The following is a 21,728-nucleotide window of genomic DNA, read 5'->3' as shown; positions in this document are numbered from 1 at the left end:
CAAGCTCAGAACTATACCGTTTGTCATTTGCGTTTCAAGCAGATGATGTTTGACCAAGGAACGCTCATAAGGAAGAAGACGGAAAGGAAAACACAAGGGAGATAACCAACGTTACGATAAAGAAAATATCAAAAAGATGTAAACAAAATATTAATAACTTACGATGTTTCCAGTGGCCTTAAAATTAGAATTACGATAAGATGTATTTCTTAAAATGGTCCCAATTTCTTTAAGAGATATAGCTTTTCAAGAAAACATAATGAACAACGATATATGTGTGTATATCTCGTCTGTTTTCCTATGTGTTCATTCTGTTGTCTGTAAACAAAGTCCATTTTGTGCTTTATGTTTCCGTTCCTTTTCTGACTTCCTGTACCCGGATATGCATCTATATATACATGTAGATGTAGGCATGTACATATATGTATGTATACATGCATATGTTCATATATAATTTGTATTATATATATATATATATATATATATATATATATATATATATATATATATATATAAACACCGCTTTGGTGGATAAATATTCATTATTTATGGATTAATAAGGCAATTAATGAGATCTTCCCATTCGATCAAGTGTGCCACATGGTAGCGTTGCTACTCGTTTCAATTCTGCATGAGAATACAAGAAAAAATACGACACTGATAGAGTGTTCGAAGTAAATACAGAGATCGTTGGGGGTAAATTATATACTCACACATATATACATACATATATACATACATATATTGGTTTGTAATAATATAGAAGAACAAGAGACACAATCAAGTTGCGCTTTTACCTTAAACGTAGATGCGTTAACTATAACAGGAAAACATGATGAATAGTTTAATAATCTAGTACATTTGAACTTACCGTCTTCCTTGAACTGTTTCTACACAGAGCCGACCATGCAATTCATAAGAATATTATCTGAAAATTTTCTGTTAACAGTAAATATTTATCATATGTTTTAGTCTATGAAAGATAATTACATTTTATAATCACATTTCATGAAGAAGACAAAGTATATTTGATAATAACAACTATAGAAATTCACCAAAGAAAAGTAATATAATTAACAAAAGAAACCAGCTCTAACTGTAGACATTTATAGAAACCATTAGTGAATAATACAAAAAGACATTAATTTATTGAAAGCTAGCTATGTTTCCAGTATTGCGCAGACGTTATTAATAATCATAAATATATAGCTTATATATAATGAGACATTTATAATCGAAAAACAACCTAAGAATTAGATGTCCAGGGTAATAATGCACATCAACATCATTTTAAAATTTTCTAGCTTTCATGATTGCTTTAAATGATATGATGCTGAAAAACTTTAGCAGTTAATTTTCTCTCCTTGTATGGGAGTAATTTTAAGCATGCATGCTATTTACTATGGCTAACTTGTATTGAAGGAAACCTTTTAGCTGCAAGAATTTTAAAAATCAAAATATAAATTTACAGTTTTATGTTATGTACGTTATTATTTTTATATAATCTATAAAGATCACATACATCACAGTCGTATCATCTGACTTAGAAAAGTAGAGAATCTAATTGCAAGTCGAATTTGTGGTGTGGTTTAGCATCTTGGTTGAAGTCATTTCCTTTCACTTCCAAAACTACTGCTCTAAGGATAAGTGAAAGCATACAATTCCTTTTCTGCTATGAATCTAAAGTTTTCAGCGTATTTACAAAGTAAATCAATATTTAACCTAGTTAATATTCTTTCGGGTAATATCAATATTCCTGTAAGTTCATAAATTCGTTCATTAAACTTCAGGGTAAATGTTATTAACATAACAGAGAATAGGGTTCACTTCTACCTGACGTGAATACAAATATTTGCGGCATTCGATTTAAATTAAAGTAACTAATGTCCGAAAGGTCTTGACAGGAATGCAACCAAACTTTAGCACCGAAAGCATTGAAAATCATAAAATTGGGCGCTACTACTTAGTGCCAAAAGTTCCGCTTTCAACGTCTCGAGTTATAAGTATATACTGCATAAACTTGGATATATATATATATATATATATATATATATATATATATATATATATATATATATATATACTTTATTTAAAAGCAGCAGAAATATAACAAAAAACTGTTACTCTGAGTTTCATGTTCCCGTTCATCTTTCCCATTTCTAACAAAACTGTCTGATGAACGGGAACGTGAAACTCCGAGTAACAGTTTTTTTGCTATATTTCCCCTGCTTTTAAATAAACCATATTACTCTACCTCTGGTATTTGAGTACTCTTTTTCCTACCTTGCTGCACATTTATGTAGTTATTCCGGTATATATATATATATATATATGTGTGTGTGTGTGTGTGTGTGTGTGTGTGTGTGTGTGTGTGTGTGTGTGTGTGTGTGTGTGTGTGTGTGTGTATATGAGAGATTCTGTCTGTTTGTCCCAGAAACTGAAACTAAAACCAGACACCATCTCTCTATGATTTTCTTTCTGACTCCTCTATTCTCTCTATATTATTGTTTATATATATATATATATATATATATATATATATATATATATAAAGAGAGAGAGAGAGAAAGTAGTTTTAAATTAAAGACACCATTTTACAGAGGATTTGATTTTTTTCTTGGTGGTCGGGGTTGTCTAGCAACCTTATTTTCATGCATTTTTTTTTTTAGGGTCGTCGTTTTTTTTTTCTTGCCAAAAGTTCGAAAATATTTCCACAAGTGTTTAAAGGGATTCTTTGATTTATCACACATGTATATATATATTTTTTTTTTTTGAAACTTCGGAGATATTTTAAGAAATTCCTCAAATTTGTAGCAATTAGTTGCAAGAGGAGAAAATACTTAATCTCAAAAGCAGTAGTAATACTTTTGTAATCAAGAAATTTAAGAGAACGAAATTATCTCATAGTATCTCTTGACGGCGGTATTAGTTTCTCAAGCCCTTAACAAATCTCAGATTTTTATGAACAAGTTTTATGTTTTCATCTTTGGTTTCCTTAGTGTGGAACGAGATAGAAATAATCCATCATGGATAAATTTGCCAGAAGAAAGCTCGGCATCAATTATACAGAGCTATGTAAAATGGGCTACGTGTAGATTAAGGTCCCTGTTCTCAAACTCCCGATCTATGTGTAGAAAGTTTAATATTTCATCTAAACTAAAAGGGATATAGTTTTGTCTATATAATGGCAAGAATGAAGTTTTCCCCAGCATTTGGCAACATCGAAAATGGTGAAGTGAATGAGTGATTTGCAGGTAATAAACTCAGTCTTTTTTCATTGTTTGAGTGCATTCTTGGCCTCTTTATATAGGTACACAACGGGAGAAAAAGGAACGACGTAAGCACAAACTAATGATCAAAATTCTGGGATACGTTTGAAATTTTGGGGCACGGACTGGGGCACGCCTAAATAATTTGAGAGCGAAGACTGATTGGTATGAACGAGAAGGAAGAAGAACATTTCGGCATTTCTCTACACATAGCTTTCCTGAGAATCTGACTTCTGTTTGGAAATAAGCCATAGAGTAAGAATCAATTATTATAATTTCTCTAGATTTCAGAACGATGGATAAAAAGAATTGATAGTGTCAGACATTGAAGTAAATGAACGCGTTTCAAAATTGTTTTCAAACGCTAAAAATATCAAATAAATTAATATAAAACATACAGTAGTTCCGAGCTTAAGCACTTACATTTGTACAATAAAAGACACAAACATAACAGAGCACGAAACATAAATTTGACAAAATCTAAACCAAAAAATAAAAGATACAAACAGCACCTTTCGCTTGAACATACTGTAGTTTATAGGTTACACTTTGTACATACAGATTTCTTAATTCTGTGTAATAACATAGATTTTGAAGTGGTATGAAATTTAGGTTGTGCGATAGTCATTCATTTCATGAATGCAACATCATTTAAGGGAAACGACTTTGTTAGAAACGATCCCACAGGACATGCTAAGCGCGTATCTCATATTCTGAGATGTTCAGAAATATTCTGTCCACATTAATGAAATAGCTTAACTGTAAAGAGATCTACAGATAAAATGACAATATTTACTCATCGCAAGTAGCTTTGCAAAGTATTGAAAATATTAAATCCTTTTTTGGTAGGATTGTTTCTGTTTTCTGTTATTTATCATTTTATAATTCTACATTCCTTCCTTGTTATTTAAAGGGTTCGAGATTCACATTAACCTTCGATATGTGAGGATTGAAAGGTTTGCTTGTCGAGACTGAATTCAAACCGATTGTCCCCATAACTAATCCAGTCACATTACAATGAGATTTATCACTATCAAGATCCTTTACTCACTTCTGGGGTTTGAAATGGTCTTTTATTCTATTTGTTTTCTTTCCTTCTTTCTCCTCTTTCCTAGATGACTCAACAGCCATTCTTGTTTTCTCTTTCTCTGTCACTTTTTCCTCCCCACTCCATCCGTGATCCTCGTCATACTCTCACTATTTTTCATCTACTTATTTCGATTTCTGTCCCTCTTCCATGTTATCAGATATTCATTTTTTAAATCTTTTTTCTATTGCAGCTGATGGTAACATATTTCATTCTAATGGCCCTTTTTCCTGAACAAACAAATTGGGGAGCTATAGAAAAGCCTTCTAATATCAAGTCACTATTACATTATTAGGGTGGAGATGCGACGGAAGCTATAGACGTTGTGTCGTGTCGATTGTAATGAGACTAATCTCAATGAAGATGGCACAGCAGTTCACGACAGACTTAATGAGATTTAGATGATACTGTATGACCTACACTGATGAGTTGCTGATAAACATGTTCCTCATTTATGTTGTGCATAACTAACTTTTCTAAATAACATTTACACATATATTCTATAGTGGTGCTTAAAGATTTCGCGTATCAATTGGAGAGTGGGTGTACATTCCCTTTTACAAAAAAAGAATTACTGCATTAATATAATATTGCAATAATAAAGTTATATAACCAAACTACCACAGCTGGAAATAACCACAATAGTTTTGTCTTCCTAGCCCGTATGTTAGTAAATAAATCAGCAAGAATTTATAATCATACCGTTGATCCAATAATTAAATATTTGCTTATCTCACCTTAATATCACAATAGAAAGTTATGTTTAGTTTCTCAATGGAAATCTGCTTTAATTATGAACAATAAGCAATAAAATTTTTTCATAAGCTTTACAGTTATGTGACTTCACAATCGTTGATGATAGTTCATGAGTAGTTAACTATAAAAGATTGACCACGACTACATTACAAATGGAAATACCTGCAGTGCTCTGTTACCTCATTTATGTCGTCTAGTTCACATACAATAGCTTTTGCTCCTCGGCAAACCAACACGATTCTGTGTTTAATTTCTTGCCATTACACTTAATGTATGTTACTCCATATACCCTGCGATAAACAACTGTTGGATAAAATTCATTATTCATAGAAACGATTACGTTTTATTCACCAATTTTAGCAACAAAAATATAAACTGGACATCGGATTGGTGGATCTGTTATATCCAGAAACATACATAAAATTTCTTCCTACTACACCTGATTAACTATATGATTTTAGAAAAAACTGAATAGGGTTTTGTCCTCTCCCGTTTCATAGATTTGCTCCTGTATTACAGTCCTCATGACATGACAAGTCAGGTTGTAATTCGCCTCTCTAGTCGAATGAGATATGTGCTTCTTTCAGTAAAAAAAAAAATAATAACGAGGAAATTTCTGAAAATTCATAGGAATTACTAAATGTATAATCGCTGTATTTCTTGATTTATCTTATAAAAGAGAAATGTCGCTTTTATAAAGTTTCTTTCATCAACCAGCATATAAAACAGCTTAAAATAATCCATTGATAAGAAGTGTCTTTTCTGAAATGGCCTCAGAAGCTTTTGCATAACTAATCTTTTCTTATGACCAATAATGTTATGATTTATTTATATTCTTTTATTTTGTTTATATTCTTTTATGTTTATTGTATTAAAAAGATACGAGTTAAATTGCTTTCTTAGAATATTTGTTCGTCTATTTTCAAGTTATATCACATTGCACACCCACTCACACACATATATGTATGTATTTGTGCGTGCATGCGTATAAATACTTATATACATATGTGTATGTTATATAGATAGATAGATAGATAGATACATTTCTTTTATTAGCCACACAGGGCTCAACGAAGATGGGACAAATACAATGTAGAGCTTTTCTTTTTGGAAGGGGGAAAGGAAGGAAAAAAAAAAAAGAAAAAAAAAAAAAAAAATTGGTGGTGTCGATCAAAAGGGATCGTAGGAAGGGAAAAAGGGGCAGTTCGATCAAAAGGGATCGAAAAAAAAGAAAAGGAAAGGCCGATCAATAGGGATCGTGTATCACACAGTAATGTTCTCGTGTAAAAAGAGGGGAGGACAGTTTAGGTTTAGCCGTGGAAGGAAAAGCCTACGGAAAAGACCACGGTAACCTTGGTCAATATTCTCATTGAAGAAACTATAACAGTAAGTGACTCTCTTTTGCCTTTTTGTTTTATTTATTTTTTCTTGTTCATAGGGTTATGCTCAAGATGGCTCCGTCGTTCACACGTGCCATCCTTGCTACATTCACCCATCTTTTTTTGAAGCATTCACTAGACAAGACTTCCCTTTCTACTCTCAACTTCCTCTTCAGGTGATACTTGAAGAAGTTGATGAGAGATTGCCCAGAGAGGAAAGTCTTTGTCTCTAGACCTTTCAGACGCGTCCACCATACACATTCTTTCGCCATAGCCACAAGTACGATGAAAATAGCTCTTCCTTCCCGTTTAAAGGAAGGAGGCGCGACAATATTCACGATAGACTCGGCTGATAGACCGACTCGTCCCACACGCGATAGCAGTTGTTCGACGTAAGCCCACAGCTCGGAATAGATAGATAGATAGATAGATAGATAGATAGATAGATAGATAGATAGATAGATATTGCTCAAGTTTGTTTTTATGCTCAGTTATGAAAAAAACAATTTTACTTTAACCTGATAGATTACTTTCTTTCAATATATATATATATAAATCCAAAACATAAATCGTAAATAGGTAGCTTTAGGTTTTGTTAAGCGTATCCATATGTCTCCGTTTGTTACATCTCACTTCTGTTGCTTGGTTTAAGCAAGACTCTATATTATTCAAATCTCTAAACATTTTACGCACTATATTCGAATATGTTTGTTAGAAGTTTTTGCAGTTTGGGGGGAGGGGTCTTTTGAATATTTCCACAGAGAGGCTGGGAAGGAAATTGCTATTTTATCATTCAATTAGAAATAAATCGTAGAAATGAAACGCTTCGAAATCTGCCCAAGTAACTACTTGGGTATGCTGACGGTAGGAACAAAATAATAGTACAATACTGAACAGAACTCGAGAAAATTTGGTTTTCTAAAATGACATTTTTGATAATAATTTAAGTGAGGGTCTTTTCCGTAAAGTCCTTTGAAAGAAGGCAAATATATGGATCATATGTTAAAATAACCGTTAACCAAGGCATATTATTTTTGTAAGCTACATGGAAGCTAAAGATCATTTTATTTATATACACATTAATTCTCATATTAAGCCTATTGTTTTCGCAAATTATTCTATCTTATGCTGATTAGTTCTATCAGAACTCCATAGCGAGTTGGTAATATGGAAAGATGCAGGTTTCATTCAAAGTTAAGAGCAAAATGTAGTTGATGTTTGTTGTATGTCAAAGCATTCGGTAGAGTTAATTCTCAAACTTTGATATCTACAGATGTACATCAAATTGATCTTTAGACTGGAAACTTGAGTCGTAAGGCAAATCATTCTGTGGAATTTATACTCAAAAAAATTATCCGTATATTTAACTGACTTCTGGGCTGGAAATGGTCTCCTAACAAGCCTTTTAACTGCTGAAGAACGCCTTTGTAAGATGAGACAGAGAATGGTCAAGTGAGAGAGGGAGAGAGATGTAGGGAGTCGGGCATCAGAAAGTTCGAGAGACGTGAGGACTTGTTAGAAAATTTGATGTATCATTTGCATATTGTGGGACAAGAAATCACAGAAAGCTAGGTAAGATTCAGTTTACTGTTTTATATCGATTATTAAAAGATGTAGAGGCTAAAAAAGCAAGTCAAGGGAGGTATTGATGAATGAAAGATAAAGAGAAATGAACGAATTTGATACAGAAAATAAAGAAAATAGATGGTTAATGAATGAGTTAATGAAAAATGAGAAACAAAAAACAAAAATGCTAAAAATGTAAGAAGAGAGAAAAAGATAAATAGAGAGTGGATGGAGGGGTGAAATTACTTATCAAATATTTGCTGGAATCTAACGTAAAAAAAAAACTGAAGTTGAAACTAAAATTATCACAAGAAATTATGTAATAACGTGTAATTAAATTCTTCTATACAAGCATTTCTAATTAATAAACAAGAAAATTACTAAAACCTAAAAATATCTAAACTATAGTCTACTTTTTTCTTTCATTTCATAAACGAATTCCGTATTAATAAACATAGGCTCATCCACATTTACCTTATCTTGTAGATTTGACCGAATAAGAAACAGAAGAAAGCAAGAAAAATTGCTGAAAAAATAAGTTGACTTTGTTCCAACACCTTTTTGCTCTTAACTGGCTTGAATTCAACAGAAAACACCGAGACATCTTCAAAATGGCGCCGAGCCAATCAAATTCAGCGCATCTATAATATAATAAAAGAGACTAGCTGATATTCCGCGAAGTTTCTGCTGGGAAAACTAATATTTTGCTTATCTAAAATTATTTCATTTTCTTGCTTTCTTTCTTGATATAATTACATTCTTATTATATTTTCTCTTTAGAAATTTGCTTCAGAGGTTCTATGATATGCTTGCGGTCATTTCACCTCTACAACAAATAATGCTCCCATTTAATGTTAACTCTACTAATTTCGCAATTTAACCTTTAAAAACTAGATTACGAGACGGTTTGCGGTTTGCAATAAAGTTCGTTACAGCTTTACGTGTTTCCGATCACCAAATATTGAAATTTCAGTTCACAAAGAAGGAGAATTCATTGAAGATATTGCATGAAAGTTGTAATACATTGAGTCTGTGAGACAAATTTGAATAATTTGCTAAAATATCGTGCCCCCATTAAAATATAATATTAAATGTGAGTGGAATTTGCTTTGGTAAGGAATTGATATGACTAATAGCAATGTTTTAATAGAGATGTGATTGGTTGTTTGTGTTGCTGGGAATAGAAAACGTAACTTCAGTGATACGGCAGTTTATTATTGTTTATATAGAGATCCGTATTGTTTAAAGTGTATTATGTTCTACATGTTGTGTATAGGCATTTGTGTGGTTATACAGTCATACACAAACACACACTAATTTTATAAACGTACTAGCAGTATAACCCGACCTTGTCCGGGTGTGCCTTATTATGCCATCTACGATAAGTCTTGCTAGCTGAAAATCAACTAAAAACGAAAGCCTTACAATTAAAAAAACCCTTATGATGTAAATATGTTCATAATTCAAAAGACGATGAAATGAATAGGGAAAGTCTGAAGGCTGTTTTGCGTAAAATTATTAAGCATACGTAAATTTCATCCGTGTAATTGGCTATAGAAATGCTTGTGCAAAATAACTTTTTGCGCTGCCCTGATTATACATAGCAGGGATATCCCTTTTCACAGGAGCTAGGATGGCAATTTGTGATGAAGCAATTGCTGGCGATCTGTTGCTAAACAGTTTTGCAAGAATTCTATGAGATTGGGCAGAAGGTGTTGATGCACCATTTTGCATTATGTTCAAAGTAGCTACTGGAATGTGGTGAATTGCTGCAACCCTAACCCTAACCCTAACCCTAACCCTAATCCTAACACTAACCCTAACACTAACCCTAAACCCTAACCCTAACCCTAACCCTAACCCTGACCCTAAAAAACGTAACCGTAACATTAATCCTAAACCCTAACCCTGACCCTAAAACCCTAACCCTAACACCCTAGTGAAAATCGTGGTAAATTTACAAAACATTGACGAACATGAGTTATATTTTACTGAATGATTGTGTACTTGCATGTGTATACTTTTGAGAGAGCGAGAGAGGAAGAGGTAGAGAGAGGTAGAAAGGAATACGGGTAGTTAAAAGATTTCTTATGACTGCTTCTCTTCACTGCCTACATAATAAATAATATATGCATAGAAAATTTCATAAAAAAATATTCATTTCTATGAAAGTTATGACCTTCCAAAGTTGGGGGATACAACTCTGTAGTTATGCCATCAATGTTTTGTAAATATACCACGATGTGAATGATTGTGTTTACTTGCACGTGTATACGTTTGAGAGAGCGAGAGATGAAGTATCATTAGAAATCTAAGAATGCACATAAGCACATAATAGAGAAAAATGAAACGAATATGGACGACTTGCTCCGAAACACCACCGAGTGGGGAACACTTCTCAAAAATAACCTGCAGTTGTTTCCTTCAAAATTCCTACATGCTTGAAATGTACATACATCAAGGTACAGTTGTACAAAATTTCATGAAAAAATATTCATTTTCCTGGAAGTTAAGAGGACTTTAAGTGGAATTTCCGAATATTGTACCCCACCTCCTTCCAAAACACTTTCACCGAAAATCTTTGTATATTTGGAATCTACATAATAAATAATATATGCATAGAAAATTTCATAAAAAAATATTCATTTCTATGAAAGTTATGACCTTCCAAAGTTGGGGGATACAACTCTGTAGTTATGCCATCAATGTTTTGTAAATATACCACGATGTGAATGATTGTGTTTACTTGCACGTGTATACGTTTGAGAGAGCGAGAGATGAAGAGGGGGAGAAATGAATAGAGATTGAGAGCAATGTGTATGTTGTTGTCACAGGTCATGTATGTGTGGTTGTGTGTGTTTTTACGTATCTATGTTATGAAAAATAGGTAAAGAATACTGAGATGAAAGTTTAATCTATGACGTTGTATGGATCACTTTCTCTCTCTCTCCCTCTCCCTCTTTTACTCTTACTCTCTATATTTTTATGTTGAGCGCGTGTGTAAGAATGGCGTTCCAGGTAGAAGGGATGAAATATAAAAGTTGCTAGAAACGACAGCCAAATCTCCCTTAAATCACACAAAGTAAACGGAATTTTAAAAAATCTAATTACTGCACTGGAAAGTTCACATCGAGAAAATTCCATAAATTTTTACGAAAACGTGGAAAATGTGGATTTCTATAAACTTTCAAAAAGGCTTCACACAGACACAGAACTTCAGATTTATATATTAAGATATATTAACAGGAAAATTGCTATTCCTACATAATATTGGGGAAATATGTAGTTATAGTTACTATATTTGTGTACTTATATGTTCAAGTCACTATGTTCGTTCAGGCTAGGTATGTATTCATCTATGTTTCTATCGCCAAATCTCTGTAACTAAGTTACTATTTTTATTCGCGTGTGTGTGTGTGGGTGTGTGGGTGGGTGGGTGGTGTTGGTTGTGTGTGTGTGTATGATTACGTTTATGCAAAAAAGTAGTTAATGAGTTCAAAATACAACACGCTGGATGATAAACCAAAAAACAAGAAATATTATTGTGTAAGAACATTTGGAATTAACGAAGGACGAAACACACCGAAAATCATATTCTTCAACAAAATATCTAGATAACAATTTTTAGCAGAATTTAAACACAATACAGCAACATAAATGTTTGGAGAATGTGTAAAATAATGAAATATTGATAAAGCAGCGAACAGAATTATTTTCAATTTCCTCTGAAGACGAAGTGAAAAATAGAAGAAGTGACACTTTTGTGACAGCGTCTAGTCTCGAGTCAGTTTAATAAAGAAATGAAATAAAATGTGTTAAAATGACTATAGGAAATACGTAGCAGTACTGTGAATGTTCGAAAGAAGCTAACATTTAGGTGCACGATGGAGAGAAAGTGTGTACATGAATACGTATATGTAAAGACAAGGCTTGGTGGCTTCATAAACGTATTAGTTACTTGCTTCTCTGTGATTAGTCAAGAGATGCAGACACCTCTGATGATATTCAAATGAGAATGGAAATCGGTGAATTTTTACAGACTATGGCAAAATACGTAAATTTGTCATGCTTGCATGATTACTACATAGGTTTATATTAAATGATTTCGTAAGATGATATTGTTTGAATTAAGGTTCCCTGTTGAAAGGCTTCTGATAATAAGTTTTGAATACTTATAGAAGGCGCAGGGGTAGCCATATGGTTTAGAAGCTTGCTTCTCAACCACATGATTTGGGGTTCAGTCCCACTGCGTGGAAAGTGTCTTCTACTATGCCTTCAGGGGCCGACCAAAACCTCGTGAGTGGATTTCGTAAACGGAAACTGAAAGAATCCCGTAATATATATATATATATATATATATATATATATATATATATATATATATATATATATATATATATATATATATATATATATAAATATAATATATATATATATATATATATATTCAATTCCCGGTGACACATATCCTTGATCAAGATACTTTATTTTCCGTTGCTCCAGTGCACTCTGCTGGCAAAAATGAGTGGTATCTGTGTCACACTGAATCTCCCTGAGAACTACTTTATGGGTACATGTTCTGCGGATTGCTCAGCCACATGTACGCCAATTTCATGAGCAGGTTGTTCCGTTGAGCTGATCAACTAGAACCTTCATCGTCGTAACCGATGAAGTGCCAGGTCTTTTAATGTTGAGTTGAAACCTGACCAGTGTCGGAGTAGTTCAGTACTTGTTATGTAACGTAAAACATTCCATCTTGGTGATATTTTCATTTACTCTTTGTGTTTGGCGTTTTTCCATGTAAAAGAAAAATAACTCATGTTCTGTAATTCCCTGTGTGCATTAGTTAAGCAAAGTAAAAGGATAAAATATATACAAAGGTAATTCTTCAAAGGAAGTTAAGTAGATATATAGCAAATAGCAAGCTACTCAATAGGCCAGTCAACAAACGTAAACAGGAGAAAAAACAATGTGTTTGATAAAGAGTGAAACACGTGTAAATCAGATTAGACTTGCTCACAGGTGACAAACTATTTTATCACGGGGAAGTTTTTATATGGGCAATGAATTACATTGTGTCCAACACGTTAGAAAGTATTCATGAATATTTATCGAGAAAGGGAAGATTTTCCGCGTGTCTGACTCACATAGCCACATCTGATGATCACTGGCCATACACTTGAGTGACTAGAAAGGGTTGGGGAAGAAAAACCTATAAAAGAAGCTCAGGCTGAAACAGTCGCAGACATACGTTCACTAACATCTACAAACACACGTACACAAAACACACACACACACACACATACATACACATGCTCGCACACAAAAACATATGAACATGATATTCACGAATATACACAAATTTATACAATTAGATACACCGTTTTCCATTTGCTCTACTTTACATCACTACACGGCTTTACCCGTATCTCGTTCTTTCTTCTCATACATTAACTCACAAGTTGAAACACAAATATGTAAAACGTTGTCATGAACAGAAACACCACTGAGCAAATACAGTCTCTTTATATCTCCCATCCTTCTTCTGTTTTTCTCTACACTTGTACATGGGCACACCCACATACACGCACACACATACACGCACACACATACACGCACACATGTACGCACACAGATAGATAGATAGATAGATAGATAGATAGATAGATAGATAGATAGATAGATAGATGGATGGATGGATGGATGGATGGATGACGGGATGGATGGATGGATGGATGGATGGACGGATGGATGGACGGACAGACAGTCAGGCAGATAGATAGATAGATAGATAGATAGATAGATAGATAGATAGATAGATAGATAGATAGATAGATAGATAGATAGATATGAATAATCAAATTCATATATAGCTATATGGACACACATTTGTAAAACTATATTTGTAAACATGGAGTTCCGAACCCTACCCACTCTTACAACATACATATTTTATGTGCGCCAGATATTTTATGTTCTTTACTAAGATAATGGAAGGTTGGGGGGTGTTTTGTTTAGAAACGAAATAGAAACCCGCCTGATCAGTGAGTCACAGCAGGATTTATCGACAGGGTTTCTAGCTTTTGAGCCATAAGTTGTAGAGAAGGAAGTTCGAAAAAATGTGATAGAGGAAACTGCAAGAAAGGGGGAGAGAAGGAGGCGGAGAATGAAACACAGAGGAAATAGTAATGGAGAATGTGAGATCGAGATAAGAAGTTGGAGAGAAATAGAAAAGGAGATATATTAACGACTGTGAGATATTGTGAGATTGAGGGAAGAAAATTTGAGCTCTGAGAGGATTATCAGAGCTTTTAAACAACACACATCTTATTGTTCCGATAGTAGTAAAAACAATGTCATGGGTATTACTCTCAAATATTTCTGATACTTTCACAGGTTATCTATATATTAACATACGACGAATGATAAAAGTATTGTTTGAGAAGATTAATACCACCGATGCAGTTTTCGATTTATGTCCAATAAAAACAGTTTTAGATCCGATTTCTTCCGTTATGTCGGCCGATATGTTCACATATGTCAAAGCAAACTTCTAAAACCGAAATTCTTAGATATTTTAGAACTGAGCATATTACAATGTTTTACTCATATCATTCATTCGATTCAAGACAAGTTGAAGTCATTTATTGAAATGAAGACATGCTGAAGTCCCGTCTCTAATCTTTTGTTTCTTTTCTTATTTTTCTTTTTTGTTTTTCTCAGTTCTATAAACTCCAGTACATATTAGAATCTAGCATTTATATTATTTTTCTTGATTTACCTAATAATATTGTTCAACGTGATATCTAGTGATACTATTGAACGTAAAATAACCTAACTGGGCGAGTTTTTGCACCCATATACACCAACATTGGTACAGACGCGTGCCCGCATATTTCCTGATGTGCACATGTACAATATGTTTTACATACAAACATGTATAACATCTGTTGGCATAATTTTTGATATCACAAGCTGACCGAAATGCATAATATATTTTAAAAGTTCTTTACGTTTGCTGCGCAGTCTCTCGTTATTTATTCATATAAACCATTTAGAATGCATTTTCCCATTGAACATTCATTTTTATCACTGAAACATGTGTAAGATATGTTGAACAAATGTAAAAATGTACCTCCACAGGGGTTTATTTTTCAGACAGTATTCAGAATATTGGGAAGAAAATTAAGAAGAATAGAATGACAAGGCGTCTGCTCTTAAGCGTGTTTAGATAAACGCGTTTGGGTTTCACATATTATATATATATATATATATATATATATATATATATATATATATATATATATATATAGGGACATATATATATATATACATATATATATATATATATATATATATATATATATATATATATATATATATATATATATATATATATATATATAGGGACATATATATAGGGACATATATAGAGAAAGAGAGAAACAAGAACTGAAAAGAAGCATATACATATTTGAATATTTACAATAACATTTTTATACTGTACAAAACTACAGACAACTAAGAATAAAAGATATGGTACTTCAAGTCCGACGGCTGTTTCTCGGAATTACGTAATATTTGTAATGTATATAATAGGCAGATGGAGTGTGCAAAAAGTCAAGGATATGCAACCGTGTAGAGAGTGCATATGAACATCACCATAAAATCCGTCTCCTACGTCGGGGTGGAAAAATCGGCACAACAGCTTAAAACTTTTATTTCATATTTCAGATGAGTAGATCGTTCGAAAGCAGCCAGGTTCAGAAAAGAGTCATACTAAGAACTTGAAATAGGAGCTTTTCGGTTATAATATATTGAAAATACTGTACATTGGTATTGAGTCCTGTAAATTATCACTTCTGGTGAACCAACACATACATATATACATGTTTTGTATATGTATGTATATATGTGTGTGTGTGTGTGTGTGTGTGTGTGTGTGTGTGTGTGTGTGTGTGTGTGTGTATTCGTTATGATAGATCGCCAGTCACTATACCTTTTTCTATTTTCTCTCCCTGTTTATTTCTGTGTTCCTTTCTGTTGAAGAGCATAGGCTCGAAACGTAAAAGAATTTCTCACTTCCCGAGCATTAGAATAATATATCTGTTTGTTGTTTATACACCCATCTTCGTCTTTTGCTTTTTGTAAATTCTCACATTGTATATATATATATAGATAGATAGATGTATATATGTATGTATATATATATATATATATATATATATATATATATATATATATATATATATATATATATACTTATATATATATATATATATATATATATATATATATATATATATATATATATATATATATATATATATATATATATATATATATATATGTATGTATGTATGTATGTATGTGTATATATATATAATGAGAGATAGATAGATAGATAGATAGATAGATAGATAGATAGATAGATATGACTGTGTGTGCGAACGTATGTGTGTATGTATGTGATGTGTGTTTATGGTTGCATAAACTATATATAAAAGAATATATATGTGTTAGTGTGTGTTTACATATTCATAAGTATTCATAAACATATATACACAGATAACACATAAATATGTGTGCGCATACTCGTGTAGATACGTACGTTTGTCTTTGCATTGAATGCATATATAACATAGAAAATAACCGAGAACCAAAGTTTAATCCTAGATTTTATTGTTAAATATCAAATCATCAAATCTATTTTACAAGTTTTTTTGTTGCTGTTTATCATTATTTGTAATGGCATCTCTTCATTCTTTATTTGTGCAAGACTTGTTTAACAACTCACTGGCTTTCTCACATGTCCTTACACTTCCCGCACTTAATACCATAATGTTTGTTTGTCATAAAGAGAATTATCCCACTCCGTAGTCATTTGCCTAATTTACTCCGTTTAACTTTATATCTCAACCCACATACACCGAGCACGTTTTTCTCACTCTCCTAGGAATTTTTGAAAAGGTCATTTTAGTTTTTCAATATGTCATATTCATGCAGTTCAACCTAAACTTAGATTCCGTCAAATCCTGGGGCTTCTTCACTGTTTTAGCAATTAGTTTCTGGTGTTTGATCTGTTGTTCTGTCAATGAGTCAGTGAGTCCCCTTCCTGCTTCCAGAGAACTCTTTATAATAAATATCTTTTCCATATAATTATCTTCAGACCGTTGTTTCCCAAACAGTGCTACAGAATTTCATGCGTCCTGAATTCACGTGTACAAGGAATGTTTAAATGTATAAAAAAGCAAGAGAAATGTATGCATTTAGTTAAGTGTCCCCTATGCTGTTTCACCCAAAGCACGACATAGTCTTAAGAACATTTATAAACTTATATCTATATCAATATATATATACATGTGTGTGTACATATACACACATATATATATATATATATATGTATATATATTATACATGTATACATATATATATATGCAAATATGTATATATATGTATATATGTGTGTGTGTATGTGTATATATATATGTATTTATACACACACACACACACACACACACACACACATATATATATATATATATATATATATATATATATATATATATATATATATATATATATATATATATATATATTTATATAAGATCAAGATATCCATGACCTGAAGAGTAACCGGCGGTGTACACCTCACTTGGATTTTACCACTTCGAGGTTCCGCTCACTATGAAATATATGTAGCGCGGATTTCTCATACTCCATTCCGTAAATCTTGTATTCTTTATCGTATACTCGGCAACCCTGGTTGACTACCGAGGAATTTGAAAAGGACTTTTTTCAGCTTAACGTTCTTCGATAAAAGAAAAAATATCCCCAACCTTCTGTCTCAATAAAGCAGTATTGTTCCTGAAAGTTGTTTTTCTATATTCACTACGGATTGCTCGAAGCTAACTCTCTCCCTACACCTCGATCCCTAGGTCCTACATTTATATAAATAGATAGATAGATAGATAGATAGATAGATAGATAGATAGATAGATAGATAGATACATACATACATACATACATACATACATACATACATACATACTTAGATTATATACATATATGTAGAGATATGTACCTATATATAGTTATATATATATATATATATATATATATATATATATATATATATATATATATATATATATATATACGTGTATGTGTATGTATATGTCCTGATATATATGTTTGCCCCCCACCCGACCCCCACCCTCACCGCTTGACAACCAGTGTTGATTTGTTTACGTGTCTGCAATTTAACTTTTCTGCAAAAGACACTGATAGGATGTTACCAGGCTTTAAAATATCCAGCCGAGTGGATTAGTTTGACTAAAGACAGTTTCTCAGAATGACTGCAGTCTAATGACTGAAACAAGTAAAAGATAAAGATATGTATATTTATACACACACGCGCGCTCGCAGGCGCACCCACACATAAACTTGGTATATCATAAATTATATGTAACCTATTGGGCTTTTGTTCTGACTTCCTTTACACACACACACATATATGTCTTATATTGTCAGATGTTATAACATTATGCAGTCGTATAGCTTGTATATCGTATAGCTTGGAGGAACGAAAAATGCACAGTAGACATACTGATTCTATATTTCACTAATCAACGAAAGCTACCCAAGGATAAAGAATTGCAATGTAAACTCATAGCAACTATTTCACACGGTCGTTTTATGAAACAGATATCATCTGCATAAATGCACAACTATATTATTAAAGGGAGTTTATATCTAGAAACAAACAAGTAGGTTTTCCACTTTATTGAACTTTAAAGCAGCGCTATGTCTTATTTTGGAATTCCTTGTGCTAGACAACGATTATTCCCTATTCATGGTCGGACAGTCTCTCTGTATCTACTACTTGATTTTTCCCGACCATATTTTAAACACAGTAAAACCAATTGAAAATGTTGTTTCTTTAGAAGCCGCAGTATCTAATGTATGTCAAGAATACGAACAAACGATGCTCGGAGAATATAAAACGAGACTATATTTCAGAAAGTTCTTGATTCTGTGTATTGCAGATCTAATATACATGAAGATTTCTTGAAAGGAACAAATCGTATTGAAGTTATTGCTTGAACTATATTTTTGTGCATATTCTTCGATATTGATTTAATCTGCGAAATGCCAATTGAAAAGTCCACAAACGTATTTAGTGGCCAATTAATAGCATTATTAACAGCAATATACTTTCAACTTTAGCTTCAAAAATGTTCTGATATTGAATCTTACACATATGCTTAATAAGAAGAGAATGCGTATGGAATGTATTAGTATTTTAAGCGTAAGAACAGGAGAGTATGATAGAAGTAAGAGATTTAAGTTGAAATGAAAGAATGTGAAGTAGACGGCAGATCAGTAAATGCTGAATAATTTCTTACGGCACAAAATATTGTGATGTTGTTCGTTTGTATCATTACAGGACCCTAATGATCCCTGTTTATAAGAAATTATAAAGTACGAATTTGACTGTTACATACTACATACATGCTCTAATTAAACCAAATGGTAATGAATGGACCAACATTGACAAATATGAAAGGATATCTCTCACAACCTATCTAAACTCTCTTTTCTTATTTTTCTTTATTAAAAGTTGTGAACTTTCAAAAGGAAGCAAATTACTCCTGCTATATTTTACATCGCAGCCTAATTGCTGTAGAGAAGTTTTGAAATCATGTTAGTGCTTAACCAATTCGGTAATATTCGATTGAAGTATCATTTCTTAATTCAACCTCGCAATTCAGAATATACTATGTCACAAATACGTTCGCGCCGACCGTTTTTCACCAAACTATAAAAACTCTTCCTCACACACACATGTGTCCGCACATGTACGGTAATCTTTCACTCTTCACTTAGTCTATTCCTACATAAGCATTTCTTATAAATATTAACTATCCACTACTGGATAAATTAAAAATTATTCAAATGCTGAGACATTAAAGAAAGATATACTGAAATAATACTTTCTAAGTAGTGCGAGATATGTCCACGTGAAAAATAATGTAAATTGGACCAGAATGGGGGCTAGTGATTTTGAGATTAAAATAGGAAAAATGATAACAAGATTCGAATAGCAACCAACGAAAAACTATTAATAATAAACGACAGTAGAAAAGTTATATTGTATAGATAGTAAGCGAAATGCTTCCCATTCCATAAAAGTGAAATCTGTTATGACTCACTTTCTCCATTGCGTTTGAACATCGTTGTATAATATAGCTGCAATAATGATACTATTTCAAGTATGAAAGCATAATTCATATGTATAAAATAAACATTTTTTCAAACACGTTTTTCAGTCGCAAAAATATAAAACGAAAAATACGAATAGAATTCAAGTAAAATCTTTTACAGTATCTTAGCTATTAATTTATGTTAGAGACAAATATTAAGCCGATATAGACGACATCACGAGGGCTTTTGTAATAAGCAATATAAACTATGTAGAAATGTGTACTTCTATCAAATTGCATGGCTTATACTAATTCTAATATAAATTATTTTCATAGCTTTTGATTTTAATAACTTATAAATAGGAGCAGGGGCCGAGTTGTAAGAAGCTTGCTTCCTAAACACGTGTTTCCAGGTTTAGTGACTCTGGTAGAGAGAAACGGGAGGAAGCCTGTCATGTATATATATACATATATTTGGATCATGACCATATATGACAAAATACTTGCTACGTTTTTGCCCCACCCCCACCCCAAAAAAAATAAAATCACAGATAGAACCTGCTTTTTATTTTATGTCCACATACAAGCTTTTCATATATTTTTATTGCTTTATATATATTTTTGCATATTTTTCATTTTTCCCCCCTTTTTCAATTGTGTGACTATATACGCGTGTAGTATTTCTATGTATAAGCATATATTAAATGTGTATTTGTGTGCATGTGTATATATGGGTACGAATGTATGTATTTATACGTGTGTAAGACTGTATCCGTTGCATAACAGTGACTGTCATGCATACGTCTCCTTCCTTTATACGTATATGTATGCATATACGCTTGTATATCTGCAGTTGAACGTGTGTTGACAGATAGGAGGGTGTATATGTATATATATATATGCACCTCTGTACATATGTATATGTATGTATATTCATGTTTGCGGCGAGTGTGAATATATACCTGTACGAGGGTACATATACGTATACGTTTTATGTTTGTGTTTGCATAAATGTCTATATAAATGTAGGTATATATCTATGCGAGGATGATGTAGACTATGCATATATACGTACGTGTGTATGTATATCTGTACATATATATGCATATGCATGGGTATGTATATCCGCGTGTGTGTATACATGTATATTGTTTAGGTTTTTGTATGAGTATATTTATTTAAGTTTTAAGATAAGTTTAAGCATTTTTCTTTATGAAGATGAAGTTATATATAGATATATATATTCCAGCATAGCCTCAGTCAAATGACTGAAAAAAATAAGAGTTAAAGACTAAATAACAATTGACAAATTATAATTCATACGATTCAAATGTAGTTGTAATCCATTCATTTGAATGTCGAGTGAGTATTTTCCTACAGAAATGATTTCTCTCTGAACCTGATTTAGCTCTAACTAGAACCTAATTTCAAACTGGCAGAATAGGAACTGCTTTCCCGAGAGACT

The sequence above is a fragment of the Octopus bimaculoides genome, chromosome 1, assembly GCF_046866305.1.
Source record: "Octopus bimaculoides isolate indiv1 chromosome 1, ASM4686630v1, whole genome shotgun sequence".
NCBI classification, from domain to species: Eukaryota; Metazoa; Mollusca; class Cephalopoda; order Octopoda; family Octopodidae; genus Octopus; species Octopus bimaculoides.
Note: the sequence above shows the minus strand (reverse complement) of the source record.